Raw genomic sequence first — 16,351 nt, 5'->3', positions numbered from 1 at the left:
GGGTGACTGTCCTCTGACACCCCTCCTGTACTGGATGATCATTTGTTACACAGAGGTCTTTCTGTCTGATGCCCGCTTATTCTTTCTAAACCTGACTTGCTCTAGGGTGCTTAATCAACACTTGCATCTCTTGTCACTTATAACCATATTCAGTGTACTGGTCTCTCCCAGGAATTTATTTTTTTAAACAAGGGCTAACTTTGAGTATGACTGTTACTGCTCTCCTGTGACAAAACATAAAATCAGACTAAGAAGAAAATCCCTTAGAGAACTAGACTTTAGTTCTCAAACACAGACAGGCTGAAATCTGTTACCAAGGTACATTCCAGGTAAAACCGAGAGGAGACAGACATCACTGGTCATTGTATTCAGCTTATTCTTAATTGCCAAGGAATTGAGTGAAACATCACCACTCATCGTACATTTAATGTTTGATGAATTTATGGGCTTCACATCTGTTAAGCATGATGGAGTCATCCTCAGCTGACAGACCAAGTTGAGCAGCCATCAGTACCATTGCTCAGATCATACTGAAAACCGCATCTATTAAGCTTAGCAAAACTGAGCCTTAAACCATTCAAGGGCTGATAATACAGCTGTGAGATCTGAGCCACAAAAGGCAAATCAGGTAAATATTTTAATCTGTCATTAAATGTTGTAACTTTTTTTTTAATGTGTACTTTTAATGTGACTTTCCTAAAACAGAACTGTAAAAAAAAATGCTGTTTTTATAATCTGTTAAAGAATGGAGAATGCTTTTCCCAAGTAAACTTCTTTTACTCATTGAATGACAACACTCAGATGAATACTGTAAAGCCTGTTAATTCCAGTTTTTTAAAAAGTAACAAAATGGACTACTTGCTGAATGGAATTAAAATTTCTAATCCATCAAAAATTTTGAACTTCTTAGACATATTGGTGGACAAAGTGCTCCCCACCCCCAGAGAAGAATGTCTTTTATTTTAAAGAAAAATAATATTTACTGTGATGGGAAGAATGAAATTTTGTATGTAAGGCCATTATAGTTCTTCCTAACATGTCTGTGTCATTTTATGAATGTTTCTGTGGGTTACTCATTAGGAAAATAAGGATATCGCTCTATTTTCCTCTAAAAGTACTTGCATCTTAAGAATATGTAATATCATGATTAGGGTGGGCAGGGAGGCAGGAGAAGCCATTTTTCTTTGTAGATAAAAAGCATTCTGTATGATTGTTGTATAATAAATTGATTTTTACATGAAAGTAAAGTATTTGGCAATTTTTTTATTTGGCTCAAAGCAATTAAAAAGTATGCCTACTTGGTATTCCAAATCACTTAACACTCAGATTTTTTATTTTTACCAGGAAAGGGGTATTTTAGCAATTAGATTTTTAATTCTTCAATAACCAATTAGTACTTTAACAAGATATTTATATACTAAGTTAAGCTATTTTAGAAAACATTCACAAGAAAAATTTGAGACAAGTTAGATAAAAGCAGAGGCTATGACAATTATAACAAATTACTATGTAGTATCAACAGTCTGCGGGGGTGGGGGGACACCAGATTAAGTGGAGAGTATTAGGCAGAACCGACACTGGTCAGTGAAGCCTAGGACTGTCCCTGTACAGAGTGCTCACCACATGGAGAGGCAGCCATCTTTGCCCTGCAGACAGAGCCATAAATGAGCAAGGACCATGGTGAAGCCTGGCACAGAAGTAAGTCTAGGGCCTGGGGCAAGATCACAGGCTGGGGTTCCCTAGTGTCAAGAGCAGCCTTGAATGATAAAGATAACAGGTGCAGGTCCAAAAGCAAGCTGCAAGAGATGTGCTCCAGGTCATTATGAAGATGCTTACGTTGCTGGGCAGTAGCAGGAGCAGGACCAAAAGGGAAAAGGGCAGGAGACTCGCTGACTACCTAAAGAGGGGCTAGAGTATGCCTGTGGGAGGTGGGTTTCCTAAAGAGCTTCCTGTAACTTCATTATTTTTTTTTTAAACTGTGGGACCAACTCATTCAAACTTTGTTTAAAAATAAAAGATGAGCCAAGCATGGTGGCGCATGCTTGTAATTCCAGCATTCGGGAGGCTGAGACAGGAGGATCGCGGTTTGCCAGCAGCCTCAGCTACTCAATGAGGCCCTCTGCAACTCAGTGAGGACCTGTTTCAAAATTTAAAAAATAGGGCTGAGGGTGTAGCTCAGAGGTAGAATGCCCCTGGGTTCCATCCCTAGTACCGCAAAAATTAAATAGATAAAAGATAAATCATAGGGGCTCGGGTCTTTCTCAGTAGTAGGGCCCTTGCCTAGCATGTGCAAGGCCCTTGATTCAAGCCTCTAGCACTGCCAAAAAAAATTTTTTTTAATATCCTTAATGAACATAGATGCAAAAATTCTAAACAAAATACTAGCTATACGCATTCAAAACTATATCAAGAGAATAATACATCATGACCAAGTCGGTTTCATCCCAGAAAAACAAGGCTGGTTCAACATACGCAAATCAATACATGTTATTCACCACATAAATAGAACCAAGAACAAAAACCACATCATCATAGCAATAGATGCTGAAAAAGCATTCGACAAAATCCAACACCCATTTATGTTAAAAACACTGCAAAAAATTGGGATAGAAGGAAAGTACTTCAACATCATCAAGGCAATATACCGCAAACCCAAAGCCAACATTATATTGAATGGGGAAAAACTGCAAGAATTTCCGCTACAGTCAGGAACAAGACAAGGATGCCCACTATCACCACTCCTTTTCAATATAGTCCTTGAGACTCTTGCTGCAGCAATCAGACAAGAGAAGGAAATCAAAGGAATCCACATAGGAAAAGAGGAAGAAAAACTATCCTTATTCGCAAATGACATGATCCTTTATCTGGAAGACCCAAAGAACTCAACCAAAAGACTTCTGGAGCTGATCGACAAATTCAGCAAAGTCGCAGGTTACAAAATCAACCTAAAGAAATCAGTGGCCTTTCTTTACGCCAACAACGAATCCACAATGAAAGAAACAAAAACAACAATTCCATTCACTGTAACCTCAAAACCTATAAAATACCTAGGAATAAACCTAACCCAAGACGTAAAAGACCTCTACAACAAAAACTATAAAACATTAAAGAAAGAAATAGAAGAAGATCTTGGAAGATGGAAAGATCTCCCGTGCTCATGGATAGGCAGAATAAATATCATCAAAATGGCCATTCTGCCAAAACTGATCTATAGGTTCAATGCAATTCCCATTAAAATACCAGTGACATTCTTCAGAGACCTAGAAAAATCAATCATGAACTTCATATGGAGAAGGAAAAGACCTAGAATAGCCAAAGCAATTCTCAATAACAAGAAACACGCAGGAGGCATTACAATCCCAGACTTCAAACTATACTATAGAGCAATAGTAGTAAAAACAGCATGGTACTGGCACAAAGATATACTGACCAGTGGATTAGAATAGAAGAAACAGAAACAAACCCACACATCTTTAGTCAATTAATCTTTGACAAAGGGGCCAAACACATACGCTGGAGAAAAGACAGCCTTTTCAACAAGTGGTGCTGGGAGAACTGGCTAACCATTTGTAAAAAGATGAATCTAAACCCCTATATCTCACCTAACACAGGAATCAACTCAAGATGGATTAAAGACTTAGAAATTAGACCTGAGACGGTGAAGTTAGTAGAGGAGAGCATAGGTTCAACACTACAACATATTGGCACAGGCAGTAACTTTCTCAACAAAACCTCCAAAGCTCAGGAAATTAAAGCAAGAATAAACAAGTGGGATAACATCAAACTAAAAAGTTTCTTCTCATCAAAGGAAACTATCAATAACCTAAAGAGGAAGCCTACAGAATGGGAAAGGATCTTTATCAGCCACCATTCTGATAGGGGGCTAATATCCAGAGTATACAAAGAGCTCAAAAGGCTCTACACTAGCAAAACAACCCAATCAAGAAATGGGCAAATGAACTAAATAGACACTTAACAAAAGAAGAGATACAAAGGGCTAATAGATACATGAAAAGATGTTCTTCATCACTGGCCATCAGGGAGATGCAAATCAAAACTACACTGAGATTCCATCTAACCCCAGTCAGAATGGTAAGCATAAAGAAATCAAACAACAACAAATGCTGGTGAGGATGTGGGGAAAGAGGAACTCTTTTACACTGTTGGTGGGAGTGCAAACTAGTTCAGCCACTATGGAGATCTGTGTGGAGATTCCTGAGAAAGTTGGGGATAGATCCACCATATGATCCAGCTATACCACTCCTGGGTATCTTTCCAAAGGGGTTGAATTCAGAGAAATACAGCAACATATGCATACCTATGTTCATAGCAGCACAATTTGTAATAGCCAAAATATGGAACCAACCCAGATCACCATCAACAGATGAATGGATAGCAAAACTGTGGGAAATACACACAATGGAATTCTATTCAGCCATAAAGAAGAACAAAATTATATCATTTGCAAGAAGATGGAAAGCCCTGGAGAGCATCATGTTAAGTGAGATCAGCCAAGCACAGAAGGAGAAGATACACATGTTTCCTCTAATATGCCCAAACTAGAAAACACAACGGATACCAGTAGGACCCCAGATATTAGAGGGGAAATACTAGCTAAGTTTTAATGGAAAGATAGGAGAGGAGAAAGGCCGATCTGGATTAATGAGGGTCTACACCTGAACATGTGTAAAATTATGAATAAGACATGGTTAACCTGGACAACCATTGGTGGGGGGGGAAGGGGGCGGGGGGGAGAGGGCACCAAATATAGTGTAAATGTATACTACTTATGTTCAATAAAAAATTGTTAAAAAAATAAAGTATAAACAACAAAAAATAAAAATAAAAAAATAAAGGACAACACCATTGGTAATAGGCAAAAAAAAAAAAAGATAAATCCTATTTTTCTGTCAAGGCCTAACAACTGTTGTTCCTAATTAAAAGAACTACTTATAAATATTATAAATGTTCATCTAAGATTTTTTTTTTCTTTTGTGCGGTACTGGGGATGGAACCCAGAGGCATTTTACCTCCAAGCTACACCCCCAGCCCTATTTTTTTAGTATTTTTTTTTTAAACAGGGACTGAGTTGCTGCAAAGGACCTTGCTAATTAGCTGAGGCTCTCCGGGAAACACGATTCTCCAGTCTCAGCCTCCCAAATCTTGGGATTACAAGCATGCACCACCACACCTGGGTTTCATTTTCTTTATATAAAGATAATTTCATATTTTCATTATGCCAGACTACCTTCCAAATCAAATTACATACACACATACAAGAACAGTTTCTCTCCACGGCACACGAGGAGACAATCACTCCTACACACTACTACAGTCACCTAATATGCTGTAATTTTCAATCATAGGGTGAAAAGAGAAAAGGCTATTCACTTGTATGTTATTTTTCTGTCTTCAGCTGCTCAGAGGGAATACTGAAGTGACACTAGGTGGACAAGTAAGCCTGTAGCTCATACCCTCATTGAGCAGTTTGTAAATGCAGTCATTACAGAGCTACGAGCAGCCCACTGGGAGCCCGCTATGAAGATGTGGCTGGATCACGCTTGGCAGACTGAATGAGGCAAAGCACAGCCATCCCAGCACCCTCAAAGCCCTCTGCATGCAGCACAGTCTAAAATGTTGGATGCCTTGAGGTGGGGCTTATAATCTTGTATTTGCCACAGTTACCATCCTCATGTTTCACATTCAGCCCATTGGTAACCCAGCTGGCCTGTAAGCCATTTGAATTGTGAGTCCTGAGAACTGAAAGACAAAAGGAAAATGTGGTTCTGCTTGGGCTCATGTCACACACAGAGAGAAAAATGAAGCTAACAGTCTTGTCAGCTGTGCCCTGACAAATGATAGATGTTGCAGATCTCAGACTGAAGAAGTACTCTACTTACCACCATCCAGGTGGACCTAGCCATTATTCTTTTAAAGCTAGTTTAGGCCTGTGGACATTGATCAGCTCTGGAAATAGATCAAACTTATCTTGTTTGGTGCTATTTTTTGTGCTGGATATAAAGTGATCCAGATGAAATATCTGTCTAAAGTCTGTTGCCTAGTATTAAAACAGTTTACCAAAGGAAACTAAAGAATGTAAAACCTGAGCTTAGTTTTTGATAGGTAAAGAATGCAGTCAGGAAGGGAACTTCATTCATTTTTCCAGAGAAAAAATGGCTAGGATTCTGATAGGAGTCAGCATTTTGACTCTTGAATGACTCCATTGACAGAGTTTGGAATAGGTTAAAAAAAAAAAAAAACTTTCTGCTCTTAGAGTAGAGGTAACTCTTAGCTGGATCACAGGCAGTTATCACATTCAGTAGGAACATGCTGTTTAACTCAAACATGTCAAGATTCAGTTTCATCTCCCTTACATGAGAAGCTAAATATGCATGCTAAGACTGACACTGATTCCTAACAACACTACTGACAGCTGACAACACTTCTTCTGGCTTAAAAAAAAATGACAAGGGCCACTGAGCCAACACACTAAGTGTGAATAATTACACTTGTAAAGTCTAAGTCTCCCCCCCTTTCAAAAGGCCCACTTTAGCCAGGGACACACAAGAACAGAGATTTCAGGTGCTATTGTTTAGCTTAGCCACACTGACGCAAAGCCACCACATCCTACTATATAGTAAAAAAAAAAAAAAAAAAAATGCCTGTTCTGTTGACAAGTTATTTGCTTGCCCAAACTTTGATCAAGCTTCTGAACCTTCTAGACTCATCTGGTTTTATCAAGCATTCTCAGATTAACAAGGCGCCCCTTCCCTAGTGTCTCTGGTCAATCCTTGATATCAGCTTCTTCATCCTACACCGTGCCCTAGGTGTCTGATCACCCCGGCCTGTCATCAGCAAGAATCCTGTTAGGTCTGTTTACCCAGAATCCCCCTTATCCCTGATATTTCCTGTTAATTTTCTATCCACAGACCCCTGCCTTGGTCTGTAGCTATAAATTCTCACTTGTCCATGTTATATTCAAAGTTGAGCCCAATCTTTCTCGGGCACTGCAAAATCCCATTGCAGTGGTCCCTCTACATAATCACAAAGTGGTCCTGAATAAAATAAGCCTTAGCATGCTTTTATCAAGTGTTACTGATATTATTTTCTTTAATGCCATGTAAAGAAGGAAATCCAGATGGTTCATGGAAAAACTGAAAAAAAAAAAATTCCAAAATAGGGACTTCAGTCATAGTGATCAGTCTTCTGGAACCCCAATCAGAGTCTTCCTCCATTATCTGGGTAGTGATGATGGTTCTACCATAAATGGGAAAATCAAACCATGAATGAGCAGAAAATTAAGTACAGACCAGTACGTGTGGGCCTCCTACACAATAAATCCCAGTTCATATGGAAACAAGTTCTGTATCTTTAACCTAATGCAAACCTTAGACCTTACCTTGGAGAATTACTAATTTCTATTCACGCGCTAGTTTTCTGAAAAGCATTAAAAATGGACTCACAACTTTCCTATATATTCTTGGCACCCTGACCCCACACCCTACTCTGCTTCCCAACACTCTACTTCAAATAGTAGGCTCCTCCCGGGAGAGACCACAGCTGTGCTGGCTTAGAGACACCCTGTATTTAGAGTTCTAGAGAGAAAATCCTAAAGAGAGTTCCACAGATGCAGAGAGAGAGAATGTAGAGAGATTTTCAGTGGTTGGCTCACAATCACGGAGGCTGGCTGCAAGTGAGAAGTCTGTAGGGCAGACCAGCAGGCTGGAAACTCAGACTTGATGCTGTTGCCTTGAATTTGCACTCTGTGGGGCAGGCCAGTGGCTAGAAAACTCAGGTAGGTTTCTGTGCTGCAGTCTTTAGGCAGAATTGCTGCTGTGGGCAAGCTCAGTGTGCTCTAAAGGCCTTCAACTGATTGGATGAGATTCCCCCACATTTGGAGAATAATTTGCTTTATTCTGAATGTACCAGTTTAAATTAGTCGCATCTGGAATACACAGCAGACACACAACTGGCCACTATACTGACACGTAAGACTGATTATCCCCTGCTCCCTTTGTAAAATGCTAAGGCCCACAGCCTGAACTTACCTTTCTCAACCTCACTGCCCCGTTCTCAAACTCCTCTTGGTCCTTTGGCCCCTGAGACCTTAAAGTCTGAGGTTCCCCTCTTTGGTCTCCCTTGAGATGGTAAACTCATTTTCTCACCATTTCTGCTCAGGAACAACAGTGAGCAGAGCTTGTAAAGTCCAGGGAGCAGCCAACTCCCACAGACCTATCAACCAGCCTGGGAAGGAGCTCAGGGTGGCCCGGGGTGGGTAGCAGGGGACCCCGTGTGAGGGGACAGAGCTGCCACTGGGCCTGGAAGCAGACGAAGGGCCTTGCTCGGGGGAGCTGAGGGGCACTCATATTTCTAAGCAGAAGCTACGGTGTTAGGAAGAGACATGATAGTGCTGTCACGGCACATCCTAGAAACTTCTAGTGGTGAAGAGGAGGGTTCAGTGCAAGGCAGGAGGCTGGGGCAGATGCCAAGATGTATACTGCCCTGACCACACCAGTGGGAACCATCACAGCATTCAGCAGGGAGCGGGTAGATGGTGGTGTAGACCAACCACCAGCAGTGGTTGAGGAGGCAGAAGCATAGTCATGGGATTGTCCCCACAGAATTAGAGAAAATCTAGGCAGATCAGATGGGCGCGTTCACTGGGAGATGCCACAGGACTCTGAAGGGGAGAAAGAGCCAAGCGTGAGATTCTGAGCCTGGGGACAGGACTTTATGATGGCGTCACAGGCTCAGCAGGGGAGGGTTCGGGCTGGGGATGCGGAGGATGAGAGTAGCTTGTGGACACATTCAGTCTGAGCTGCAGATAGGATACAATGCCCAAGAGGTGCCCACAGGTAGGCACAAGGCCTCGGGCTCAGGGAGCCTTGTGCAGAGAGAAGAGTGAGGAAGAAGAGAAAGCCGGGCCCTTCCCAGAGAGGAAGATGCAGGAGAGAACCACAAACGGGCCCGAGGAGCAGCCGGAGACAGGAGGAAGTGGTGTCCCAGAAGCAGAGGAAACAGAACACTCCAACAGGCACCTGGTGGAAGGAGGTCCGGTCCTGAAGAGCAGTTAGCAAATGGCAGAAGGCTTTAGAGCAAATGGGAAGTCAACAAGGTGGGGGGACCCAGAAAACAACACAATAATCAATAATTGAGAATAGGTAGCTAGGCATGGCGGCACTCACTGGTACTTGGGAACCTGAGATAGGATAGCAGGTCCGAGAACAGCCTCAGCAACGTAGACTCTCAACAACCTAGTGAGACCCTGTTTTAAAAACAAAAATAAAAAGGGCTGAGAGTATAGCTTGGAGGTAGAATGTCTCTGGGTCAATTTCCCAATACGACCCCTCCTCCAAAACAAAGAAGGAAAGAAAGGGACAGAAGAAAGGAATTGGGGCTAGGGATACTCAGGGCATGTGCTGAGCACCTGCAGAGAGAATAGGCCACGGAATTCCAAAGATGCCGGCATCCTGGCGCAGCACCTCCAGATGGAATGGGGGTGCCAAATAAAAATAATAGGACGGTAGAAGCACCCGGAGGTGCTAATTTTTTTCTGAAAAGAGGGCTGTAAGCCAGTAAGTTTGACCTCTGTGGAAGTGAACACGCAGGTTCAGGGTAAGGGTTGGGTAGATGGCAGATGAGGAATCGGTAAGAAAGCAAAGCGAGGAAGGAGGGCAGGGGCGGCCAACCCCTCGCTGCCAGAAGAAAAACAACTCGGCAATATACTTCCCAGCTGAACCACTTCATAGTCATCCTGGCTCTGAGCAAATCCTGCCCTGGTTTCAATCCTTGTTGCCACAAAGGGGCTGGGGGTCCCTTCACACCAACCTGCTTAACTTACATAAAAAGGTACCAAGGCCAGGAGTTAAAGCGCTGTATCGGGAGTGTGGGTAGGGCCAGGGGAAAAGCAGATGCTTACAGGAAGGAGCTGCGGCAGAGGAGGTCAGTGTGTCCAGAGCCCCCAAAAGTGATGTGTGTCCATGGCCACGGATGGCAACACAGACGCTGGGCTGGGCGCAGGGCAGTTCCTCCACAGGAGCCAGAAAGGAGCCCAGCTTTGACACAGAGCTGGAATCTGGCCTGAAGTCCCCTCCCGAGTCACCAGCGTGGGGTGAGCAGGACCATGTGGGCTCCTCCACGGTGCCTCGGGGTCCAGCCTTCTTTCCACATCGCCTGGAAGAGCGGATCCACCTAGCCCATGCCAGGGCAACAGGACACGCACAGCCGGCGTGGCATCCTGCAAACCTGCTTTTCACACTTGTGTAATTATTTCACTAGCACACACCTCCCCATCAGACCACCGGCTCCTGGAGGGCCAGGCAGGATCCATCTTGAATCCTGTGCACCCAGCACAGTGTGGCACACGGCGAGTCCTCCAGAATTTGCTGAGTAAGACAAGTTTGAGGACTCTCTCATGCATATCTCTAAAGAGATGCCCCCCACAACAGCTCATGTTCTTTGTAACATCTGTCAGCCCATCCTCAAAATCAGCTCTATTTTTTTGTGTGTGTGGTACTGGGGATGGAACCCAAAGGCATTCTACCTCTGGGCTACATCCCAGTCCTGTTTTCTGTTTGGAAACGGGCGAGGTTGATGAGTCTACTTGCAATCCTCTTGTCTCTGCCTCCCAAGTACTGGGAAGTGCAGGCCTGCACCACCACACCTGGCTTAAAATCAGCTCTTTAAATTCTCCACCTGCCATAGCTGCTCACATCTGTCCCCTCCTCTTTTCCATACCCTATGTGATGGTTTTATTGTGGCCATCGTCTCCCCCAGTGTGAATTCTGCCTTCATACTGCTACCAGACTCACCTGCCTAAACCGTAGTGTTCATTTTATCATTCCTTACTAACGTTCTCACTACAGAATAAGTCCCTCCAAACTGAAGTCACTGAAGGTCCAGCTTGATTAAATTCCCTCCAATGCGTCATAGTATTTTAGAGATTCAAGCAAATTTTGCATTTTTCTCCATTTCTCCGTTCATATTAGTCTCTCCTCTCATCCTAGAGAAGCCCTCCTTATCTTTCAAGATCTATTTCAAGTGTACGTTTTCAGGAAGCCATCCTTGATCACCATGCAAAAAGTACATTTCTCACCAGGCATGGCAATGCACACCTATAATCCCAGCACTTGGGAGGCTGAGAGAGGAGGATCACAGGTTCAAGGATACCCTCAGCAACCTAGTGAGACTTTCAAATTGTATTTATTGTAGTACAGGGGATTGAACCCAGGGGCAGTCTACCTCCAAGCTAACCCCTAGCCCTATTTTATTCTTCATTTGGAAACAGGGTCTAAGTTGTGGAGGGCCTAAGTAGCTGAGGCTGGCTGTGAACCTGTGATCCTCCTGTCTCAGCTTCCCGAGTACTGACATTACAAGCATGCACCACCATGCTGAGTTCAAATTTTTTTTAAAAAAAGGGCTCAGTGCAGTTCAGAGGTAGAATGCCGCTGGGTTCAATCTCAAAGTACAACTACCAAAAAAAAAAGGGGGGGGGGCTCTTCACAATTCTGATTCACAGTTTATACTTCATCGAATGTGTGTGTCATGAACATCCTGGATCACAGGTACCTGGATGATTTGCTCCTAGCCTTCCTAATATCTTCCATGTGCATTAATGCAAGAGTTTTTATAGTGTTCCCTAGATACTAGGAGTCATTTATATCCCTTAGCTGTCTCTTCAATAAAGATAGTTAATAGAATAGTACTGAAATCCACACAACTCCAAGACACCAAATCTTGGGAGCCTCGAATTAGATATACCTAAATGAAGTGGGATTAGTTAACTTCACTATTCTTATACTCTGTAAAGATTATAACAGTGTACTAAAACATATCTCATTAAAAAATTCTAAAGATATGGGGCTGGGAGTGCACTTTCCAGCACATACATGTCCCTGGGTTCCATCCCCAGTGCATTAAAAAAAAAGGCTTAACTGAAAAAAATGACAATCAAAATGGGGTTGTAAACATTTGGTTTTGGCAAATTAAAGCACATATAAGTAAGCTATATATAAAGTAACTTACTAAGTGAATTAGCTGTTCAGCCTATACTCAAGAACTTTACTTACCCAATCATAAATCATCTACAAGGAAGATGACCTTAAATTATGTAGGTCTCGTTTTTTCTAAAGTAAATTTAAATGTACAACTATGTAGGCAGCTTCATGTACTCAAATTTCATGAGATCATTTAGTAGATGTGAATATTTCTCCTCTGAAAAATTATGTTTTTGTTAAGGCGCTGAAGAAACTAAAATATTCACAAATCAAATGAGTCCTAGTAACTTTATTTCCATTATATGCCATTTTCATCTGAGCCACTTTCAAACTGTTTCTCCTTTAAAGAGCTAAATTAAGCTATATTTGTGTATAGATGCTGCTAAAATTCTGGTTCCCACAAAACTTGAAGACATTTCTCAAACAAAAAATTAACTTCACTTTTTAAAAATCAGAAGAAAAAGCAACATCACATCAAATTCCAGGACATTCTGACTTTTCTATTATCTGCACAATTATTAACACAAAAGATAAGCCTTTGTGAACAAAGAGATAATAACAAAATTGTGAACACTAAAATATTCTTAACTCAGTAGTTCCCAGGGATCCTGTTTGGGGCCAAATAAGCTCTGAACTCTATAATTTGGCTCATATTATCTGAGCCAAAGTCCCGTTTCTATGTTCTTCTCAGGCAGTTCAGACTGGTGGAAAAAAGAAAAAAAGAAAAAAGAACAGTAATTAGTCCAGGCTCTTGGTCCCTTAGAAATGAGCATTACGATACTAACGTCACCTCCTCAGATACTAAGGACATATGACATGTGGCTGCTGTGAGCTAAAGTTCTAGATAGGTGAGAACGGACCAAAGTCAAAATGACCTTCAAAGGCCTCTTAAAACACGTGCCACTGGAAAGCTGCATGGACCATCTCTCAGCAGTCTCATAGGGTGGGCAACTTAAGACAGCCTTTTTTTTGGAAGAGCAAACCCTAGATGAAAATTACACGTTGTTAATAACCAGATTGGCATTCAGCCCAATCGGATGCTATGAAGCAATAGAAGCTGCTGTCAACAAGGGGAGCATCTTCACATTAGGGAACGGATTCTCTCCTCCCACTCAAATATGCCCACTACAAGAAACAGACAATCACCTGTGTGATGAAAGTCATTTCTCTGTTTTTCTGCTGTGTTCAGCACATGCAATTTAAACCAGGCACGGTGGACATTACTAGTTACCTCCCTACTATCTACCTATTCTTCCCTGCTCCCTATTTACAAACACCTGAGAGGGAAGGGATGGTTATCCGGTAATGTGCTCAAATTTTCATCTCTCCAGATTCTCTGTTACAATCAGGGTAGGTCACATGACCCAGCTCTGAGCAGTAAGATGGGGACAGAAATCTACTGGTTTAGGCTTTCATGAAAATTGTTTCCTTGATTGAAAAAAAGGAGTAGTGGAGCTGACACACATCTTTTACTTTTTACTCTTAACTCTAACCCTAAGCCTCTTACCTGGAATGTTGAAGAGATTTCTAGAGGTATAGTGGCCATTCTGTGACTGTAAAACCCAAGTCCCGTAAAGGATCACAGAGCAGAAAGCTAAACCGACCTAGGTCACTCATGACCTCTCAAAGCTGCTGTAGCATGGATTTGCTTACTCAGGACTTCTTACGAGAGTAACGTTAAGGCTATTTGCTTTAGCCCCTAAGACTCTGATTACTGTTACATGTGACCAAAAGCAACATGTTCATTTAATTCACATTCGATCCTATTCTCCAGTAGAGCTGGGAACTATTCCAATATTTTTAGCTCAGATTAGTTTTTTTTCCCATGTCCTACTTTGACCTGGAGGTTACTGTTGTTTCTTCAAAAGAAGTTAGTAATCTTCCCCAATAATGTAAGATTTGTGTATGAGGATATCTTCTACATATTTGTAATAACAATTTAAAGTGACCTGGACATCATCAATAAGGAGATAAATGTATAACTCATTGTATGCCCATAAACTCAAATATTCTACAATTACAAAAGACAGTATCTCTATTACTTGGAAAGGAGTTCTATTTTCACTGTTGAGGGAACAGAGCAATATGTATTTTAGTATATAGTTTTGTTATTTGAAACATATGCACATAAATACTTGCATAAACACTTGCTATGCTCTTCTATAAATATCAGAACAAATGTTTAGAAGAATAAGTTCCAAACTATTAAGAGATAGTTATCTCTGGATCATAGGTAGGAGGGAAAATTGGAGAGAAGAAAAAGTTTAAATATTTATAAACTTTTGTGTTGTTTGCATTAATCACATAAAATTCGTGTGTGTGTGCATGTACACATGCATGTACACACGCACATGTGTGCTACTGAAGATTACCTCCAGGTGCATTCTACCTCTGAATTACACCTCAAGCCCTACTTATTTATTTTGAAACAGGTTCTAAGGCTGGCCTCAAACCTGCAATCCTACTGTTTCAGCCTCACAAGTACTGGGATTATAGGCATGTACCACCACACTCAACTCCAAAGTAATTCATATCTTACAATGAATTGTAAAAATGAAGAACAGACAGATAGAAAATAAATTCACCAAAATATTACCACTCCAAAATACCCATAGGAACACTTTGATGAGCATCACCATCCCTTCTTGTCTCACTGGTCACTCCTAGTCATCCTCTTTTGCAGACTTCATCCCCTTTACCTAACTTCATACTGGAGTGACACAGAATGCTATTTGAGGCACGTCTCTCAAAAGTCACCTCATCTCTTCTGAGGCCCAGCCCTCTGCCATGAACTTCAGTCTCAGATGTCCAGTTACCTATTTGACAACTTTGTTCAGATGCTTAAATAATATGGAATGGATATCCCAAATCAAACTGTAAATACCTGTCTCAACCCTCTTCACCTCCTTAAATGACCCTACATTCCACCCGGGGGGTCAAGCTCCAAACCTCAAGGTTGTCCTTGACCCTGCCTTGTCCCCACTACCACACCCAACCCATCAGCAGTCCCTCCAGGCCTTCTGCACTGCCCAGACAACACACACTCAATGGCTCCTTGACCTTTACCCACTACAGTGTGATGGGAATAAAATCCAAACTCATGGCCATGACCCACAAGGCCCTCGCCACCCTACCACATTTCCCCTCTTCTAGCTTCATCTTACGCCACCCTGCCTCGCTCCTTCTGTTGGGCCTCACTGAACTCCTAGAATATACTAGGCTGCTCATGGTCTCAGAACACTGGTCCTGGCCATTCTCTCCGGAATGGTCTCCCCAACCCTCTCCACTGGCTCCATCCCACCACCTGGATTTCAGCTCATAAGCCACCTCCTTTAAGAGATTTTGCTTGCCTTCTCTTCCCACACCATGAATATTTCACCATATTTTGCCCCCTTTCTTGGTACTTACAACCATTGTAATTCTCATCTGGTTACTATGAGGTCTGGAACTTGTGGATATTACTCTACCCTACCATCTAAGGAATATGGGTCCCTCCTATTCACAGGAGGAAATATACGAGTTCCGTAGTCACAGACTCAACCAACCTCAGAAAACACCAAGGGGAAAACTACACTTTTATTAATCAGGCACAGACTTTGTCACTATTCTCTGAATATAGCAATTTCTTATATAGCATTTATGATATATAAGGTATTATAAGTGATCTGAAGATGACTTAAAGTATGCAGGAAGATGTGCAAATATTGCATCATTTTATACAAGGGATCTGAGCATCTTTGGGTTGGACCTTCAGCATCAAAGTTGAGTTGGTCCTGGGATTAATTTCTCACAGATACTGAGGCATGACTGCACCTCATACCCAAGACTCAACTGATTTAATGGATGTGTATATGCCTACACATATAAATTTCCTAGAGCTGAGCATAGTGGTGTACCCCTGTAATTTTAGCACTTGGGAGGCTAAAACAGGAGGATCACAAGCTCAAGACCAGCCTTGGCAACTGAGTGAGACCTGTTTAAAACTGAAAAATACCTCTAACGCAGAGGTAAAATATCCCTGGATTCAATCCCCAGAATCACAAACAAATATCTGTGTGGTATTAGAGAATGAATCCAGGAGCATTCCACCTCTGAAGTATAACCACAACCCTATTTTTATTTTGAAACAGGGTCTAAGTTGATGAAGATCTCATTAAGTTGCTGAGGCTGGCCTCAAAACTGTATCCTCCTGTCTTGGACTCCAAGGAGATTACGGGGACTCCCAGGTACTAGCACCACACTTGGCCCTATGTCATTACCATTAAAGGCTAACACGACATAGCAGAGGGATGTCTAGATCAATTTAACCAAATGCTCACTGGACAATGAGACACTCTCTGTCGTCTCTCTGTTAC

The sequence above is a fragment of the Muscardinus avellanarius genome (genome assembly GCF_963383645.1).
Source record: "Muscardinus avellanarius genome assembly, chromosome: 14".
NCBI lineage: Eukaryota > Metazoa > Chordata > Mammalia > Rodentia > Gliridae > Muscardinus > Muscardinus avellanarius.
Note: the sequence above shows the minus strand (reverse complement) of the source record.